The sequence below is a fragment of the Varroa jacobsoni genome, unplaced genomic scaffold (assembly GCF_002532875.2).
Source record: "Varroa jacobsoni isolate VJ856 unplaced genomic scaffold, vjacob_1.0 scaffold_1104, whole genome shotgun sequence".
Classification (NCBI taxonomy): domain Eukaryota; kingdom Metazoa; phylum Arthropoda; class Arachnida; order Mesostigmata; family Varroidae; genus Varroa; species Varroa jacobsoni.
This window is the reverse complement of record NW_019214006.1, coordinates 417585-438717: the sequence shown is the minus strand read 5'-3', so window position 1 is coordinate 438717 and position 21133 is coordinate 417585. Positions and strand designations below refer to the sequence as shown.

The 21133-nt window shown below is 41.2% G+C and overlaps 1 protein-coding gene across 1 annotated transcript in view; it reads right to left on the bottom strand.

Moving 5' to 3' along the window:
* Nucleotides 1-21133, bottom strand: part of LOC147752652 (NACHT and WD repeat domain-containing protein 2) — a 147257-nt gene that overhangs the window by 53234 nt on the left and 72890 nt on the right. The window contains exon 5 of the mRNA XM_086970972.1: nucleotides 1633-1720. The gene's annotated coding sequence lies outside the window, so the exon portion shown is untranslated. The remainder of the gene's footprint in view (nucleotides 1-1632; nucleotides 1721-21133) is intronic.

Here is a 21133-nt window from a genome sequence, read left to right as displayed (position 1 = left end):
TATTTCGTTCAGTATCACAGTTTATGCAACCTAAATGTAACAGCGCCGGCTGGTCCTGCGACAGCAGGAGCTGCAGCGAAAGCCAGCAAACACGCAAACAGGGATGAAACTGTAAGGGGGGTTAACGAGAAGACAGACAATTACAGAGACGATAGTTTCTTTGTTTGTTAGCCTGCTCTTAATGTTATTTTCAGCCATCGTTTTCGTGGGCTCACACCTCAGTCAAAAGTAGAACCACACGTGTCCGCGTTTCCAAAACAAGGATGTTCTCTCAATTTTTTTCTCTGTGTTCACCTGCAGCCCTTGCTGTAGCTGCCTTCAACCTTTCAACTGTCGCCTCCATTTGTCATATCGGACAAAACTCATCGTTTTTTTTCGCAACTATTAATTTTAAGAGCTGAATTTAATCAAGGTCAAGGCTAAGCTAATAAATCGTCGAAGGTTTGTCTCACTTTCCCTCTCTCACTCTCTCTCTCCTACCACCAATCTCACTTCCACGTAGGCAGCTACAATACGTCTGTGATAAGGATAACCTCCAAAACACGTTGGGGCTTAAAGACACTGAAAAATAAATGTACACTGATGGGGTGTTTGCTAATAGCGGGCATTCTTCCTATACGTAGGCACGGATATACTGAGAAAATGATACTCTTTATATACGCCTAGAAATCCCAGAAAGTCGCGAGTTCCAAATACGTTTACTATTGGATAGGAAACTGGACAGGAATTTGGTTAGACCCTGCATAGTAGTGTCGTATAATCGTTGTATGAAGCTACGAGATGGCAAGTAAGGTACGATTTACCATGGCGATGTCCACTAGCCGACGAAGCCTAGAAGTGGTGATTGCAATGGCAGCTTCAGTAGAAGGAGATTGTACACCAGTAGAACTCGGTCTGAGAAGCAGCATAATGTTTGTCCGCGCACAACTGTGCTCTGGTGCCTCATGAGGGGCACCTCTACATGTTTAGGCGGTGTCAGTTAGCTTCATACGAGGTGTATATCGGATTGTACAGCACCTTTGGTGGGAAGTGCCTTGTAAGTTACGATACGACCAATGTTATTAGGCAGTATCAGCGTTCCTTGTCTTTACATGACGTCAGATCTGGTTAAACGAATGGAGGCTACTACAAGGAATCTACTCCCTATATACAGTTCCTGCCATTTTGCAAAGCCTGCCGTAGTGCAGAACAGAACCAGCTGCCATTAATCAGAGCTCTATCCTATACCGGATGTTAGAACATGAAAGCTAAACGTGCTTCTGCACTTCGTGCGGGAATGTTAGATTGATGTTTTACTCACTTTGAATTTGAGTTTATTTACTGTACAGGCAATATGTAGTGCAAATATATACGATCTCTATGTGACCGTTTAATCCGCACGTTAACGACAAGCATGTATGTCATAAAAATGTCCATCAAGTATGTCGTATAATATTACTTCAGGTTTCTAAAAATAAGGATTACTTCTCTGTTTATGTAAGAAAAAATTTTGCAGGTTGTGAACATAGCAACGTTTTGGCTTTTCTATGTGCGACTGCACGTTACAAACGAACGCGTAGTTAACAAAAGCTACTCCCTGCTATCAATTTAGGTTCTCAAACGCTAAACAAATGTTAAATGATCATTGCGTACCAATGAGCGTAACGATACTATTTTCCAGATTCTTGAATGTCGGTATGTAAATGTCCTTCCCCTTTGCCTGAATGACTGCACTTTTTACCTGAAATAAATTAAAATTCAATGTTAAAGAATAGCCTTGCTGGTCTTTTACATATCTGAAAAAACTGCAGAAATATGTCATGTCTATTCATTCGTCCCCATGTTACGCTCACTCCAACGTTTTGATGCGTATTGCGCGAACTTGTAATCGTGAAACGTTTGCTTAGGACGTTTTATTAAAAACTACACCATGTGGAAAGGCACGTTATTATAGCCTTGCCTTCCTAATCTGCCTATTATTGAGCTGGGTTGCTGTCTATACCTACGGGCTGTTAGTGTACCGTCAGTAATCACTGCTACCAAACTAGACGGGTAGAGGAATGGATTTCTGGGAATATTTCCTACGACATTCAAATACTCTCTCGTGTGGAAGTGTGTATTTGCAAAGCACGAAACCTCTTCCATTCAAAGGTTTATGTTCTAAAATAGTGTTTACTTCAATAACTTAACAGTTCGGAAACGTCATTTGAAAATACATGACAAGTGGCGCGCTTTTTACCTCTGCTAATATCAGCTGCCAAATGAACGTCTTTTCAACTGCTGAGCAAATCATACCGTGTATTTTGTACGCTAATCATATTCTGCATTCGGTAACTATAGAATATGGGCATAGCAGATTTTGTTTACTTGAAATATTTCCTCTCCTATGTAATGTGGAATATATATTAGAGTCTATACTTATAAATGAAGTATCAGGGTAGAATAGAGCTTTATTCTCCTGTCAGGCTCCTCTTTCACTTCTTCCCATCGTTCTACGATCTAAGCCAATCAGTTCTACCGAAGTAGCAGAAGCTCCAGCTGCAAAGTTCTTATGCGACGCATAATGCTAAAACTGAACACTTAAAAGGCCGGCAAACTTAACGCCGGTCCCGAACTAAAGCTTTCCATTTAGCTCGGAACTAACCCGGTAGAACTGCGTCTGCTCTCTGTTTACAGTCGGAGAGAAATTTATCGTGAGACGAGTAAATGCGGTTACCAATAACAACAGCAAAAGCCGACCAGCGACTACCAGGAATTTTATCGTGCTAATATATATAAGGTTGTTAAACGTGGTGGTTAAAAACGAATCCGGCGGAATCTAAACTAGTCGACGATTTTTACTAGGTACTCTCTCTTATTTTTTACACACCTATCCCAGCGTTCTGGTAGTTTGTGGACCGCAACATAGCCAGCACTCACGTTTCCACATGAAGTTTCGCTGTCTATGGCTTCTCGAAGTAAATCTACAGTAAGGTACATCTGGCGACCAGCTGCCATTTTTAGGACATGTACAGCCCCGTAATCGCATGGACTTATATCGAAAGAGTAGGCGGGTCAAAGTCAATGTTGGATATTCCTCTGTTCAATCCGGAATGTACTTGAGGCACAGCAATGAGATCTAGTATTGTCATCAGATAGTCCACGAGTCTCTCGAGGAACTCGAAACGGCAGAATGCATTCGTTGTTTCATTTTTAGCGAGTATCGCATCGTAGCATGATGTTTATTTGAAGTATTACCATGACGTTACGTCCGAACTAACTCGACAGTGTCACCGAACTCGAATTATCACCAGGGGGACCGCATTTTCTCGCGAAGTCTCTCACCAGCTGGTGGTTGAGCTCAAACCATGTCTCGCTTATAATGGTCATATGCTTTAGACGGGTTTTTGTTGATTAAAGGTCCGCAACACGCATTTCCAACCAAGCTGGGATCAATTCTCGGGGAATTCATTCTTTACTCAGTTTTGACATTTTCAGTATTTCGGGGCATAGATCAGTAATACGTTACATATGAAATGCCAATTCTAGTCAACAAGCTCTTAGACCCCAATCTCGTTCTTGTAAAGCCCCTTTGGAAGGACTACCTTTTTTTAACGTGAGTCATCCCTTATGTTATTAGCGGCTTAGTTGTCAGTATAAAAAACAGTAGATGTAACTGCTGCCAGTGTAGCTGCATCTGCTGCTCTGCAGGAAATTGCCTTTGGCCAATGTAACCCCGCTAGTTCCGCTGCTATTGGGCCTCTTTTCCACTCAGGTTCAGGAGCGACGAAGGAAGCATCAGTTTATATCTGTAATAGAATGTCAACAACAGTTTTACCAGAATCATGCTCAAGGCCCTCATCATACTAGCAAAGCTCACGCTAGATAACTGACGTATACAATCTTCACAGCCATGAGCGTCTTGCCGCTATTACACTCTGCCTCAGACGACTCACTTTGTTTCAATCATCTGCACTCATTTCACATATTTTTAATAAAAAACGGCTGCTTTCTGTTCCCCAAGATGAGTAACAGTGGAGAGACTGTCGCGCTAATACAGGTCGAGGCATATGTCTATTATGATGCACAGTATTTGATTTCGACTGTCCGGATTATAAGAGTTGAGTTATTGAAAAGGATTCAGAAAAGGATTTTCAATAAAAAAGGAAGTCAGGCAACACAGTCCTACGCAGGTTTACCCTGAGCGATGCCGCACGTAATAGGTTTTCAGCACTGCTGTACGACGAGTGGGTGAGACCGATAATTAATTGCTCGTTAATTACTGTATGATGTAGTATGCTCGCTAAACATATGGGCTGAGAATCCGCTAGCTCCCAGGCCTGCGGTGTATCGTCCTTTCGGCCCATTATTTTACTGCACAGATTTCCTAATTCAGTAATATTTTTTCACAAACGAACTATAGGATAGGTATAGCTCAGAACGACTACCTACATCAGTGAAAGAGCAGCGAAAGTTTTTTTAAAATTTTTTCTTTTATTTTCTTTTATCGCGTAAAGCAAAATTTCCCGACTGGAGCGCTCGAAAGCCGATACGAAAATTCATCATCCACGGCTGATACCTGCAGCAGCAGCAGCAGCGAAACTAGAGATGCCGTGATATAGGAAAAATATACTTATTTTGAGCCTTAAGCCGCTTCTTTGGCAGCCCGTCCCCTCGTTGGAAGGCAATTTTTTACAATATGATGCTGGATCTCTCTTTTTCTTGCTCTCCTCACTTGATTCCTGTTGATTGTTTTTCTGGGCACTCCTGACCACGCAGTTGCATCTACTATATTAGCGAGAACTGAGGACGATCGCGACAATGTAAAGCTTTTACTGTAAAGCCTTCTATATTACCGAACTTTGACTAGCGAATATATTCGAAATAATCAGAACCTATGCGTACTTCTTTTTCCTTCACATTCAGAATTATGGATATTATTAGAAAATAACGTATTGGATGCACCCAGTACTTTTGATGGACATTGATGCTGTATTTCACGAAAGGTGTTTTGCCAAAAATAGCCCAAAATATCCGAACCCCTATTGGAGAGGTATGGGCATCTCAGCATTCAAGCAAAATTTAGGTCGTGTATTTTGAGTTTGATTGTCAACCAATTCAACTAAATCTAAGTCAGCAAAATGGCTGAATCAGGTGGGGCTTAAAAGGTGTAGTCTTACTCAAACTTCATTTACTCAGTCTGAGGCTATAGGTTATATAGAGTCCGAATCTCAACACCAACCTGTTGATGAATGGCAGACAAATTCCTCAGGGGCTGATGGTTGCAAATGTAATCCACATTTCTACTCTGGTCACGGAGCACTTTGTCTACGAGCACATAGGTTTTGCAAGCTGGCCTCCAAGCCCAATTTGCGGGCCCGCCAGTGAAACCCATGTCGCCCATTTCCAGCCAATCACATTTTCCATCTGCAACTCCATTTCCATATCTGGACGGCGCAGACAAAGCCACTCACAAGAATACAGCAGAACACGGGTGTTGCTGCTAGACATGCACTTACCGAACTTGATGCCATCACAGACAGCCGCCACTCGAGCAGCGGTAACGTGTCTGGCGTATCGTGCAAACGTTGCGGCTCATTATCCTGATTCAGGATCTATGACTCCTTTTGCTCCCACCTACTATACTGTTCTATCGATATGTACTATGTACACCTGTCTTGTTCACTTAAATAGTACATGGCTAACTTCGCCTCCTTCTTTCCCATGTTTTGTGCTTCCAACTCAATCTCGATTGGCTATGTCGCACGAGTATTGCTAGCTACTTTAGCCAGTTTGCACGACACGATAATTGACGATCTGGTGAAGAATATGCTCGAACTCAGTCACGGGGGGCATGCAACAGGTCCGCAGCGGTAAACGCCAAACGGCCGGATCTAGAATTACGGGCTAGGCAATTTCGAAATCAACCACTGAAGAGGACCGATCTGACCAGCCAAAAGCCCAACCGCCTACGCGGTATCCAAGGGGGCATACTATACGGTTCAACAAAGAAGAGGGCTGTGATTATCATTATCTGCATTGCGTCAGAGGCAACTGATCAAGTTAATTGTCCAGCATTGTTCACCCGTTGACCTCCAAAAAATTTTCAAGCAAAATCATTGGATGTTATCCGAGTGTTTGCGGTGTCTAACACCTAAATAAGGACCGGGAATCTGTTGGTATCCGTAGACAAAACAGGCATAAAAATTAGTCTAGTCTAATGGGTTTAGCAGGCAACTTTTTTTATTTATGACTAAAAACCTGTTTGCCTTTTCGAATACGCATAGCGATATGCTCTCAGCGTTCAAAAATTATCTTCCAACTGATAGTGGATTTACGGCTAGAAGCAGCTTAATATACAGAACAAAGTACTGAGTGAGACAGTATCTCTGCGCAAAACTGTTTTCGTTTCTCTGTGAAAGAAGTAGAAGTACTCTACTCATTCTCTGTATGTTGATTACACAGTTGGAGACGTTGGCGACATGAACTTGTATTAAATACAATATTGTGTTTACTTAGATACGTAGAATGGTTGCATTGTCCGCGAGCAAGATGGTCCTAGTTGAATGATGAGAAAACAGCTGACAACAGGAGTATAGCTTTATTATTAGGCCAAAAATGTAAGGAGTTTGACTGTGTATGCACTGTAAACACCTAATCGTCGAAATTTTAGCTGTCTAATCAAAAACAGTTCTTATCGGTTCCAATGTATTTGATATAGCATTTTTCGCGATCAGTGAATCAACCGTAGCTTCTCATTTTGTTTGATCATCTCAAATCTCTTTTCTTTCAGATTTTTCTTAAGCTGTTAAGGAAAGGTTTTTGAAGACCAGACTTACGAAATGCAAGGACTGAAACAGTATATTCACTGGGCTCTTCTGCTGAAAATTTATTAGGATTAGTGACGCGTAAATTAGTGAATTCTGGCAGTAAGGAACCTATGATTTGTGTTTCTGAAGTTCAGGCCCTCTTTATTTAGCAACGTTGCGCAATTCTTTCAAAGCTCATTGCCAATATCTCTTAGTGACAGTAAAAGCATCAGAGGTGAATTGATAATGTTCAGCTCCCCGATGGTCGAAAGGACAGTGAAGCCAAGCTTAGAATTTGCAAGCAAATCTGGAGACAAGTATTTTTTAGGTCCGAGCTTTGGAGTGATGTGCAGACGATCATGCTCTTATGTTCACGTCATGTTCGTAGACCCAGGTCCCGTTACCTAATGACGCGTTAGACCGAATCCAGTTCTCCTTTGATTAAATCAAGATCCTCCTGGGACAGTTGTTTATACACGTGCATTTTTTCGAAATTCAGTTTCTTTGACGCAATTTTTGCTCTGAGCCTTATTTCCTTATCAGATGGAGAATTACAGAGAATAAATCGTTCAAAACTGTTCAACGTGATCCGTGTGAGACATCTAGCTGTTACCTGAGCTCCTGAGGGTAATTCGGCAATCCTTCGGCATAAGTTGCTTTGCTCTACCATGTTTTGATCTGTATGCGCCGTCAAAGGTCGCCTAGTATGGGTTATCTTCAAGACCCTATCGCCAAACGTTTAGTACGACATGTACACTCGTCATTTTTTAATAGTCTGGTCCCTAAGAAATTCCGACAGCAATGACACGACTTGTGAGCATTTGCTTTTGCCCTTACTAAAAAGCATGACGCAAGCTCTTTGCTTCTTATCTCTTTTTAGACTTTAAAAAAACAAGCCAAAGATTACTCACTTGCGAAAAATGCAAAACATAGACTCTAATGGTTTGCAATTTTGCCCCAGTTGTTTTCGTGTAAGTTTTATTGTCCGTTGAATTTTGACCACCACATATCCCTGGGATCAGCAAGCAAACGCGTAACCCACGTTGCCGTGAAATCTGGCCTGTGGAGAACAGACAGACAAATAGGCGACTGTGGCGCCACAAACCCAACTACGGTTTGCCGTTTAACCCCTAAAAACGATGCATTTTATTCATATGGTTTTGACCCAGTAGTAGATTAGTAAATGAAGCATTTTGACCACATTTGGCCCATAACACGATGCAGCCTCTGTGTAACCATGTCAAAGTTCATACACGTCCTCAACTCGTGAAACTTACACAGCTATCCAATATATACCTGATGGCACTTGCGCCTTTCTAAGTGGCTTAAAGCAACTACCGATCAAGAATGTTTTTGAAATGGGCGCGATAGGCTTGCTCTTCTAACTGTGACAACATTTTCAAAAAACGCAATTCTTGCTTAGTCATCGGTGCAATATGACGCCATGTTAGCAACGGTAGATAGTCTTGGCTAAGCTGGTTTGAGAGAGGACTCCTTACAAGTTGATTGAACTAAAAAGGCAGAAATGATCTCGAATTATCGCCAGCTTCGAATTTTTCTTACTTCAATTTGGCACAACCGGCGTATATCTATCGATGAGATAAACTATAACGCACTAACTATTATTCTAATTAGATATTTAAAGCGCCCAGATGTTAGGCTCTGAGCAAGTCGGGGCCGCCATCTAAATACTGAATTCGAGTACTTAATACTAAAGAGGTAACGTAGATTCCTATTATTCGGAAGGACAGGGAAGTGCTCTAGAATTTAAGTCTAATTTTGTTATATTTCAGTATGATTTCGAACAGCAGTGAAGTATGCGACTAATATGACAATATCCTCTACTGATCAGTTCTTTTGGATTCCTCTCATAACAGGTCCTAGATGCAATGCTGGAATAGCGATACCAATGCCTGGCATAGAAGGCACGGCTGAGAACCAGTTATGGAAGATTTGTTTCTCTATTTGACACTACATGTGTTTGCAACACCATGGGCCAAGCCAATAATCTCTCAGATGAATCTTCAATCCCATTTCTGTAATAGCTGAATCATAACCTAAGACAAGTAGTGTTGTACGTGGGAAGTTTATTCCACGCTCAAGTATGCCTTTCCTCTTAGAGGGATCTCTTCAACGGAAGCTGTAAAGCGATGGCACTGTTTTCGTTCCGCGCATGTCTGATCGCTTATTGTATTCTTGCGATGCAACTAAATCAGACAAAAAGGTTAAACGGGAGAAGTCAGACGTTCGGCAATCAAAATTGCAGAAAGCGAAATGGCAGAATATTGAACGGGTAAATGATTGAGGTTAGTGAAAAGCGAATTGACAGGAGCCAGTGATGGTTGACAGTCAACGTCGCCCCGGCCATTGTGTGAAAAATTAAGGTCATCGTAATCATCCAGAAACGAACGTGGGAAAATATCGTTCCGCCCGGTCCCCGGTTACGTTAAAGCACAGATGGGTCGATTGCTGCATCGATACCTACAAGAAGCCACCGACGAAAAGCGCTAAACGGTGAGCAGTTCCGTTTTCGAGACAAAATTAATGTTTTAAAATTATTATGGATTAAATAAATATAACTAGATGTTGCTCTGGATTAGGTTGGCCAAGAATAATTATTGGCGGTCGTACCTTGTTCGTGCCTTCCTCACACGCTTCGATTCGTTGCGTAATTCTACATTTAATGTATAATGAAATATGTAATTAATATATTTAAAGAAAATATATAATATTTTCCAAGTGAGCTGGACGCTATAGCTTTAGATAATTTCATGCATACGAACTTGCGCACTGTTAAATCATCTCTTTAAAGCTCTGTCCGTCCATTAAGTGCTCGGAAATATCTAAATTCACATTTGCTAATGAAATCGAAAGAGCCTATCTTTTTTTTTTACTTAAAACTTAAATAATAGTGTTAATGAGTCTTCTTCTAAATTAGGGCTTCATTTCTAAAGGAGCTTTACTTAACGCTATCGTTCTAGGCGGAACAGGAACTACCAATAACATACCCGTATATTTGTGGAAAACCCTTCTACTTTATGATCGAAAATCATTAATTTTTAAAAAAGTGTTCGTCAGAAGCATCTATGTCCTTGAATTACATAGGGCTAGCTTAGCTGTTGCTATGGCTGTTCACTGCTGAGTTAAGCAGACGAAAAACATAAGCTATCTATCGTAGGTCCATAAAGTCCAGTTGTTTTGTGTTCCGTGTAAATGCTCTACGTATCATTCTGTATAAATAATTCTCCATAGAAAATTCTGATCTGTGCAAGTCGAAACTAACGTTCTGTCCAAATGGTGCGTCATGCTAATAGAACCATGAATAACTTCGTGTTCAAAGTTAACTACTTGTTCTGATACGTCGTTGACAGCGCCCTAAACTATATCGACGTATATATATACACGCGTCCTTACTCAACTCAGTTGTACTCTGGGGCCACTCAGTGCTTTCAGCTTCTCTATAGACTGGTGTTGACAATATTCCGATTGTCAGGAATTTTCTTATTAAAAATTTCCATTAGATGTTATGTCTCATAAAAGTTGATGTATGTTTCTTTCTAGCAAACGCCGACTAACAGGCTATTGCGTGATGTGCTATATGTGATATGCTATTGAGATCTTATAGATATGGATATAGCTGTGCCTATATAAGTGTAAAATTGTACTTATTACGCTCAATTATATTGTAGTTAACAAAAATTTCTCGTCATTTATAAAGTAAGTGCGCTCTTCGTTCCCTTTCTCCCATTGCTTACATTATTTAAGTCCGTCAGGCGTAGTGAGAGATCCAATTGTGCATAGCTATCTAGAACTTCGTAGCTAGGGACAATTGGACGTAAAAATAACAATGGTTTATTATTGGCTTCGGCAGGCTGCGAAATGAGATGGTCCATTGTTCTCTTGATATTAGATAGAAGCGTCACGTACTAGGTGTACCTTGTCAAAACGTAAACTTGTACGCTAACTTAGACCGATTATATCATTAATACCATGTATGGTATTCTTATATTCGACGCCTTAAAATAACTTTGCATTATTTGCTACATAGCTACAGCAAGCTACAGAATAAGCCGGCCCTTCATCCGCCCGACCTTCGATGAAGCTCATGTACTAAAAATCATTTTTCAAGCATACTCATAGGATAGCCTAGGTCGACGAATTCGACATATGTGGTGTTTTTACTAGGAATCGTATTATCTTCCTAAATATCCCGTTATCGTGTTAATTGGTACTTAATTTACAGGCACTCATGCATCATTTTTTTCGTTATATACCGTACAAGTGGCGTAAATAAGCCAGATTTGAACGAAAACGGAAATCTTTACGTCGATTTTATTATAGCTGAGTAGGACTCTCCATTCCCATTCGGTGATATATTGTCCGTTGAAATGGGTTTAATAAAGCTTTGGTTCCACACTTTTGCACCGCTGATGGTGAGCTCCACCTTAAATTGCTTTGTGGAATCTGGCGATATAGACCCAGCTACTCACAGAGATCCTTTCACGTATTCATTTGACCCAGAATCGGTTCGGATATCTCTTTGCTCTCGAGCTTTTGGCATTCGGCTCTGTCCTATCCTGTCTTTGCTGTCTATCGAAAAAGCGTTGGGAGGTCTTTCGCGGTCCGACTTGGTAGAGTCAATAGGTTAGTCGCGGTTGAAAAGTACGAAATTTCGATTCGAAGAGTAAGCTTCGTCTTCGGATCAATCATTATCGTTTAACAAAGAATCATTTAGCTTTTAATTAATTAGTTGTTTTGGTACAACACATGTCAACAGTAAGTACACAGTGCGTGACGGTATCCGAATTTTGTTCAACATAAATTGACAACTATAAATTCAATGACGTATTCCTGACAATTTCAGAAAATTGATAGGAAACCATTATTGTCGATCCGATTACTTGCGACTGAGGACCAATGCGAAGTTTTGGTCCAGTAAGAGGCTCCGTCTTTCAATGAATCATTAGCGCCAGAGGAAAATTCTTTTGAATGTTACATTTATGTACATATGAATATTTTTTTCGTTCGTGAAAATTATATTTACATATTCCATAGATTATATCAATCGTGTAATCCTAGATAAAAAAGAAAAAATGGGCATATTTCCTGTATGGCTGGCTTCACCTTCGTATCGATCGACGCTTTCCATTAGTTCGGAGCTTGACTATTTCATTTATTCGATACGTTCTGTTCATTGAGCACGCCATCCTATTGCTAGTATACAAGCATATGCTTCCGACGAGAAAGCTTGGCGCTTCAGATAAGTTTACTATCTGTTGTACTATCGGTTGAAAGTAATACATTGCTTCAAAAGAATACGTTAGCAACATGCAAGCAATCGTCTATGGCACGGGCGTTGTAGTTAATCTTGGCAAGCACAGACATTCAAACTTCAGGAAATGATAACGTTCAGTTCTGATACCATATAGTGTTATGGGGAAAAGTCAATGTCTTTATCTTCTTGTCTTATGCCAAAATGCTTCGCAGTAGCTGAAATCGATATCCAATGATTAATGTTGTTTCCATGGTCGGATATATCTCATTAGCGTTGTCTTTTCTTCATCCCCTAATAATATCTATCCTTACAGGGTATACCGTCTTAGATGCAAGTCTTAACGGTTACAGACCAGGCTTTCGTGGTGTATAACTGTGGAGTAGTCGAAGAAGCTCAAAAGGCAGGCTTGGCAAGAAAAGAACTGAAGGTGCATAAGCGGTTTAGGCTGGCCTTGTATTTTAGTAATCTCACAGTTTTCCTGTTCGTTTTCGACTAACGCAAGTAAACGGTAAGTATACATGCTAGAGTACTTATCCTCTTTCGTTTATGTCCTTAAGTTAAGGTTTACTCTGCGACAGCCCCGTGCAGCTTTAGTATAATAGTTTGTTTCGTGTTGTTTATTAGACGTTAATAAGCGTTTTTTTCCCCTGCCGGTAAATTTGACCGTTTTAACACGGTGAAATTAGGCATACAAATATCTTTGGGCTACCATGCGCGCCGAAAATATTTCTGTTGATGTATCCGCAAAGGACCACTTGCAATTACTAAGCATCTCCATGTCCGTTGACTTGCTTTCCGGAGCCACCAAAGAACCGACATTTGCCGGTCGAGTGGAGCGCGGCAGTGTCGACCGCCGTCAATCAAATGGCTCAAAACTCAGAGCAGTAGCGAGCGAATCTATCAACAGATTCGTTGTTTAAGGGTCCTTCCCCTATCAACGACGCTGATTCTTTGTCAGTGGTTAAAGCACTAGCTGCCCGGAAAGATGAAAATCAGACGTATAAGTGCCCAGACTTTTTTTGACATACCATTGCATTACTTCATATTTGCATTTTGACTCCTTTTTTTCTTTCGTTAGTTGTTTGACCCTCATTCATTGACAATGAGGCCCAAACATCGTACGGATACCAGTTCGGGAGCACCCTTACTCGAGGCACGTATAATCGCTACTCTATAATTACATAGGACAAAGGGAGCCAAAAACATACGGTACGCTTAACATAGATTACCTACACTGGGCCAAGCATAATACATACATTCCAGAAAAAAAAAACAGCTATAAAAAAAAATTTGCTTATACTCGTATTCCAGTCTCCATACCTCTCAAGTGAGCTAGCTATATGTTATCCGTATACAGGGGCGAGTACAAAGCTGTTCTTAGAACAGTGAGACTTGTGACCGACCTATGATAATCTGTCTTTCATGCGTCAAAAAAATTCAATCATTTACGTGCATCACGGTGTGCATTTGTAACGTGACAGACGAAGACTGATAAGGTAAATAAGCTCTCTGTTCCCGCATAGAACATAACGCTAAAGACCACTAGCTCCGACAATTCAAGAAAAATCTGTTCACAATACTATTATTCGTACCTTTATTACAATGACCATTATTCCTGTCAACAGTAGAGACAGACATGTTTAAACTGATATTCCCTGGGTACGTAATGACGTGATGTTTTACCTCGTAGGTGTTACATGTAGGCGCTTTAGCTCGACACTTGACAAACATTTGAGGAACTGATATTTTCGTTGCCAGCGTTTACTTATAAACATAATTTTCTTTTACATTCGCTAGATTGTTGGCGCAAAACACACAAAAATAGTCTGTCTGATCACTGACAACGTTAAGTGCGTATATTTAATTCACTCTGGCATTATTTGGCGATGTCTTTCAATTCAGTAAAGATGATTTCCGTTGAACATGATGGTACCCTTTGCTGTGACTAGCACTAATTGCATCTTTTACGTTTGCAGGTTTTACCAAAGCTCCCAACGGAGCATCTAGCCTCGACTCATAACATTGTATTACCGCTCTTTTTTGTTTCAACCAACCAGTCGAACCTTTTTTTCTAACACTTCCTGGTAAACAGCCTTGCACCATAGAATATAATAGAGGTAGAAGTTTTTCCTGTGATTGACCTAACGCTACTAAGTTTAGTAAGTTGTGGCAATCCATTCGGCCGATGTAGATTTCGATGAGTACACAATATTTGATGTTTTTTTGTGCGTGCGTACTTGAAAGTTTTTGTACACCAGTTGTAAAACTGTATTGAACTGCACCGAATCGTTGTCCTAATGAGCGATCTCTCGAGCTGCCATCGTGGTCAGGCCCCCGCAAAAACTGGTGAACTTTCCGATGGGCCTGAGACGCTCCTTGCTCTGTATATATAGGTTGAATACCTGATACTGTGTTTTACGCCTGTTAGGGCCTCGGGAAAATTTCGGCACCTCAGTTTTGTTGCATTGAATAAATACTACCTACTGAGCAAGTTGCAGTTCATTGTAACCACAGAAGAATTAACCGTTATAGTTACTGACGTTTTCGGAAATTAGTGTGACTAGAGCAACTTGTTAGCTTTCTCTGGCATTACCGTAACTTGTTGTTGGTAATTACACTCTGCCTAGATATGCTTCGTATATTTTCTCGTAACGACCTCGAGTTATGTATTATTCAGATTTGACCTTGTCGCCGAATAACAATAATTTTCTTTGCGCAGGGAGCGGAACACCAGCATCCTCCTCTAGCTTCTCTTCCTCGGACTGTCACTCTCGGATTGTCACTCGTCAAGATAAATTCTGATCCTCCTTTGTTATAGATCCAGCTCTAACCCTTTATGTTTGTTAGTAAGTTCGTGAAATTGCGTTTTACGGATTTCAACAACGAGGAATCGGTGTCGTCAATGTGCACTTCTTCTTATCGTTCAAAGGCTGTCCCTTTTTGAACTACTGGGTATCTCCGAGAAACTCGACGCACCAATCTTCGAATCCTAGAGAAACTGTCCAGGTCTCAACTTTTCATTTGTAGCCCGCAGGTTTACTGCAGAGGCTTAAAATTCCACTTGGGGAAAATGATTTCCAACTTTCCGGAAGAGGCTGAATTTATCCGCGAGGTATTTGATGACGCCTATATATATATATATATATATATATATATATATATGGATGGTATCGTCTATGAAACAAATCATAGCAATAAGGCGTAATAACGGCTTGGTCTAATAAATGAAAGAAAGGAAAATTGTCCACTAATTTGTCAAAGTCAAAAGAGCACAGTTAACAGGTCCGGATGCTTCTTATGATGATACTTGTTTTGGGCCATTAGGTGTTAAATGGGACCAGATATCTGACTCAATAGGAATCCTTGTGGACAAAGCGTTGATAGAACTTTCCAGGGGTATCTCTTTCAATAGGTTAGTACTAAGATGTCCTATATAGATCTTCGACCCAACGAGTATGTTATCATCTGTTACGATAAAAGCAGACGCTTTCCTGTCACAGTCACGGCAACACGGTATCAATTGGGATATTGCCTTGTATTGCGACAACCTAAGCTATTTCAGAGGTCTATTACTCATCTTCATCCCACGAAATGAATATGAATATTTCGTTCGTACATTGTGCGTTCGCATGCCCTAGTACCCTTTTGCGACGCAAGGTTTGTCGCGTATAGTACAGTCATACATTCACGTAAACTGTTGGAAGACAGGGCATCCTCAGTTTTATCTTTAGCTATGCATATGCGCGTGTGTCCGCTTAAGAACAAGGTCACTATCGGCCCTCTGGCCGCCATCACTGCCATACGCACGGTACACAAAATAAACACCGAACTCCGGTCGGATGTTCACTAAACGGCACAATGCTGTGATAACAGTTCGACAGTTCTTGCTTGGATCGCGCTTCGACATTTCATTACGGAAAACTTCCGTAATGAACAGAATAACCGAAGGTCAATCTATTACTTTTTTTTTTCGTTATTAGGTATTTCGTTATTATTATTAGTATCAGCTTAATTTGATTGACGATATCTATAACGTCAAGCGAGAATCAGGCAGATCCGCTCAGCTGGAGAACATTTATTGAACAACGTGTAGCTAAAAGCGTTTTTTTGTTAAAAGCGTAGTTGTGCCAGGTAAACCTGTGTCGACGCGTGTCATAGACGTGGACGCGACTGCACGAGACATCTACATGTATTGCCATACGCGAAACAGATTAGTCAACGCGCACAGATTGATCATCGTGGATTGAGCCTATGAATTTATGTTGCGTTTTGTTGACCAGAGTCGCAGAATACCAACATATAATTCGACCCGCAACACGTTAACGGGTTTCAACTCATCAACGATGTCCGTCAGTTTCACTCTCATGTCACGCCGAATTAGAGACCTATTACAAAAATATCTCCTTTTTTGGATGAAACAGGTATTATTCATAGCCGTTCACACTTAAAGGGTGCGAAACATTTGTATGTTGATGAGCGCTATCCTATTTCATCACAGACAAACAAGTACGTTTGCAGGTAAACTGACTTCATTCAAGGCAAAACTTGCACGGTGACACATCGACTTCATCAAAAAGTAATACCTGCTGAAAGACCTGGCGGATTTTAAAATATGTCCTAAGTTCCAAGGCCAACTCCCCCTTGCACAGTCCCCACCATTCGGCGCTTCAAATCAAAGAGATACTGACGTCTGCATGTTCGGGTGTCGATTTGCCTGGGCAAGTGCTGTGTAAGGAGAACGACAGGTCAGGAGTGAAGGATTATATTGTTGGGTTCGTGCGCACAGTTGCACGGGCACCGGATTTAATCACGTTTGAATTTCAACTGACATTATAGAAATTTTTTAATAGATCCTCATAAGTAACTAAGTTTATCTCCTACAAAACGCGAATGTTTACACGTACTATTAAGGAGGAGTGGTTTTCCTGCACGTTAAAAGCACGAAGTTCAAATTGAGGAATTGGTCAAATCTGCAATAATACGGGGGTTTGTTCAGGCAAAAAATCCCACGGACAGCTTGATTTTGCAAACAGCTCATTCAGTCAATAAGAAACCTCCTAGAACGATCGTTAGGAAAAGTAGTTTTTGTCCTAGCAAATCAGAAGCTTTTCGTTCAGACATCGAACTCGTAGTCGATCTCGACTGTTGGAACCGTTTAAACGAAACCGGGGTTCTGCCCGGCAGGTATTCCGTTCGGCCATGAATCGAAAATGTCCTTATTGGAAGCTAGCAGAACAGGACTCGACTAGTTCGGGGATTATATTTATTAAAAGAGGGCGCTATCAACAACAGTCGTGAATAATTCTTCGACGCTCTATAAAGGCAAATATTTGTATGACGGAGATCTCGACCGCTCAAACTGTGCTCGTGTCGGGCCATTGTGTTGTGTAATTTTTTGCACAAAACACGGAAAACGAATTGGTTACTCGTCAGATTCGCCCGTTAAATAATGTGAGAATGCGCTCGGAATCGAACGAACGATTGACTCTGTAGACAGCCGTTATCGACAAACAGAGCATCCGCGCAGATTGCCTTTGTTGCTATAATATCTGACAGGTCCTTCGAGACAATCGTACTGCCGCTTGCCTATCATTTACATTGACGTATACGTTCGTTCGATACGTACGATGCAGTGTAGGCCTCTCTGCACTATTGTAGTAATGCAATGCTATTGTGTTTAACCGTCTGTGCGTCTCCGAACGTTTGTCACAATGGATGGAGCGTGACGAATGAAAGCCATTCGCTCTCACCAGCGACAGATAAACCGAAGCTTTATCTTTAGTAAGATCTCGAGATCGAATGAATATGCGTGTATAGTGACAATTTAAGAATCATCTTAACAACATAACGAGTACACTTGTTCTATAATGTATCAAGTCAAGATGTGGAATCCGCACGGGTGAGACCAGATGTCCACTAGCGGCCAACAACACAGGAAACATGCGGCAGAGTCATTCTCATTAAAAAACAGCGTCAAGCTTTTTCTTCGCGTCCCACCCATCCAAAGCACGAGGAGAAGAATTGTCTACTGTTACCCGTTAGAGAAACGCACAGGAAATAGCTGTGCTTAGGATTTTCACGGTTTCAACAACGCTCGACACAATAGCACTTTGCGCTTTTATTTCATACTGTTATTACGGGCGTAATCGTCTAATCTTTAGTGAAAAACCTGGAATACGGGAGATTGTTCTTATCCATATAATCTTGAGTCAAGATGCTAAATTAAGCGACCTTCTCAATATAACTAAGTGTGAAATTCAAAAGTTGGGCAGGACCTAGATGCAGCTTGAACGCGTCTTAGATTTGTAGACCTAGCTAGATACACCTTTGATGAACGTGCGCTTTCCACGCTGCCTACCAGTATGAGGTCGTTTTCAGTGTCAGTAGGCAGCAACTAGCATCCATACAATTATTACCCCTTACGAACTAACTGGCAGCGGTGAAGTCAGGCAGCTGTTGCAAGCGTTTACTGCTCTATTGGGTTATCATACATTTCCCTGAAGCCGTTAAGTTAGCAGCATAAACTTACTTACTAAGCCGCTTATAGATGTAGATTAACTTTTTGTGCCTATCCACTATCGCCATTACCGACCAACGAGAGCTCATGTATTTCTCGATTTTGCTATCATCTTAACGTAGTTGATCCGTGAAACGTATAGTTGGACAGCGGTGAGAACTAGAAAATCGATAAACGTATTCTGTATTTAGTTTTCGTCACCGTTCAAATCAAGCATCGAAATGACATTCCCTATAGGCCGACGACTTGCCATGGGGCTTTCCCCAATCTCTTGCATGGTTGCACAAGGCTCGTGTCGTTCAAGGCTAGCTATTATCCTGTCTTATGTTGCCTCTGTGTGTCACAATCTCATAACGTACGATAGCACTATTACTTCCGCGTGTCCTCAGACGCTAGCCGACTTTCTCTCCTATATGTATATAAGGTGTGGATTCGGCGAACGCGACATCAGTCAATTTTCACCAAAAATAAAACGCGTGAATTGAATGAGGCTGGTACGAGCACCAGTGGGCTGTTTGTGCAGGGTGATCCATTACGTAGCCAATTTTTAGAAAATCTCATAACTTTTCAGTAAGCTCGAACCTTTATGCGCTCGAAAATCGATAGAAACATTGCTATCAACACGTCAGTCGAGCGATGCCATGAAGACTAGCATATACGTTCTAGCGACTAGAGAGCTGCCTTAAAAAAAACCTATATCAAATACATAATTTTACGTGTCTACGCTCGACAGCCCATGCGAGCTCTACCGAAGTCATGAATCCAGTAGATCTAGTGCGTTAGAGCGCAAACGTAATCTGTCATAGGGGATGATGACGAGCGAACCTACTACAAATACAGTGCTGTCAAATATCGGTAGTACAATTCACTAAATAAATAACAGCGCAATAATGACTGCCTGTTTCAATAAGTCGCGTAGCGAGTGGCGTGCTAAAGTAATATAGCCATGATAGCAGACAGCGTTTTTTTCCTTTTACGAAAACAAGGATATCTGATTTATACCATCATGCGGCGACGGCCAGCCGGCCATCCTTCTCATACAATGCTCCTCGTTTATGGAAAATCAGGACGAAACATCTAAATAAGCAGAAGACGATTGCGTAGCCTGTTCGGGTCAGAAATTGCGCAGGATCTGCCACGACATATGTATCGGCTTTCGAAGTCTGTTGTTTCCCTCAAGCAAAGTATCGAAGTCGCCAACAACTCGCCTTCAGATCTTAGAACTTTTCTCAGTGCAGCCGTCTGTATTATTTTTCTCCTCCGCTCCAAACATTGCACCGCTGAAGAAAATTTGCAGAACATATAATCCGATGCAAAAGTAGCATAGCCTCGAGCAGAGAGGATGTATATATATGTGAAATAGGAAAAACCTCGTTTCTTCCAACGTAACGGGCAGACTTCAAACCGCTCACGTATGTTTCATACATTTAGGCCTACGGCCCGTAGAACTACTTTTTCAGATCTCGCCTCTGCTAGCCATGCTATTTGGTAATGACACCGAGTCGTATTGCGTGATTAGAAGACAAGTGCCAGAAAATTGGTAACTCCATAGTAGATTGTATCGTTTATGCGACGACCTAGCTAAACGCGGATGACATAAGCATACATGTGTAAATGAAAGTCTTCGAAGCTGTACACGTTTACCACAGTTATTTCTATCTGGATAGACGCTTCTTTACGAATCTGCTAACGATGAGCGTTGTTTTTGTTCTGCGTGAGAAATGTCTGCCTTGAGGTAACGGCACAAACACACTTGGCGTTATCGCCAGCCACCCGTATATACACACATATGTAGCTGTTCTTTTGTATCAACATTTCCTACTCACTGTGGTCATTTCTTTCTATTAGTGCTAATGTGCAAAACATATGCTAGTAGCTTTAGGCCACCGAAAGTGGCATTCGTGCCTCCAGAAAGGCGTAGACGAAACAAAACGAAGTGCTTTGTCGGCGTCCTTTAAACAAGTGAGCAAGATATTGCCCCGGCTTCTGCCGCTACATCCAAGGTAGTAAATCACACAATCAGAAACAACACAACGGCCCCAAAGATATAATAAGTTCTAACATTTGTGCACGACTGTTTTGTAATAACTTGTTTTGGACGCAAACAGGAAGGGATGAATCCAATTCTATAGAACGGGTGTGCTGAATCTGTTCTGGGAACTGATACCGACCACATCCCAAAAAGCCACGCTACCTTTGAACGTACATTGTCACGAGGAACTAATTAGTGTTTCAAGTTTTACATCCACTGTTTGCCGTTAAGCGTTAACCGGCCTCTGGCGGGAGACGAAATGTGTCTATCTACGCCTAGTTTTAAACCTAGACCACGTAACGTGTTCCTATAGTCCATTGGCGAACACGTTTCCATTACGGGACGCGTACCTAGTACTAACGCTGGGTCAACATCATCAAATCAATCCTTAAATCAACTGTGCAACGATAAGAATCGACATAAAAATCCAGGTTATGATGTGAAAACATCGATTTTGTCTTTCGTAATATTTTAATTTCCAAACTTTTAGGGAAACTTATTAAACTAATTTTAAACTGCATTTTGCTCCATTACATTGATCT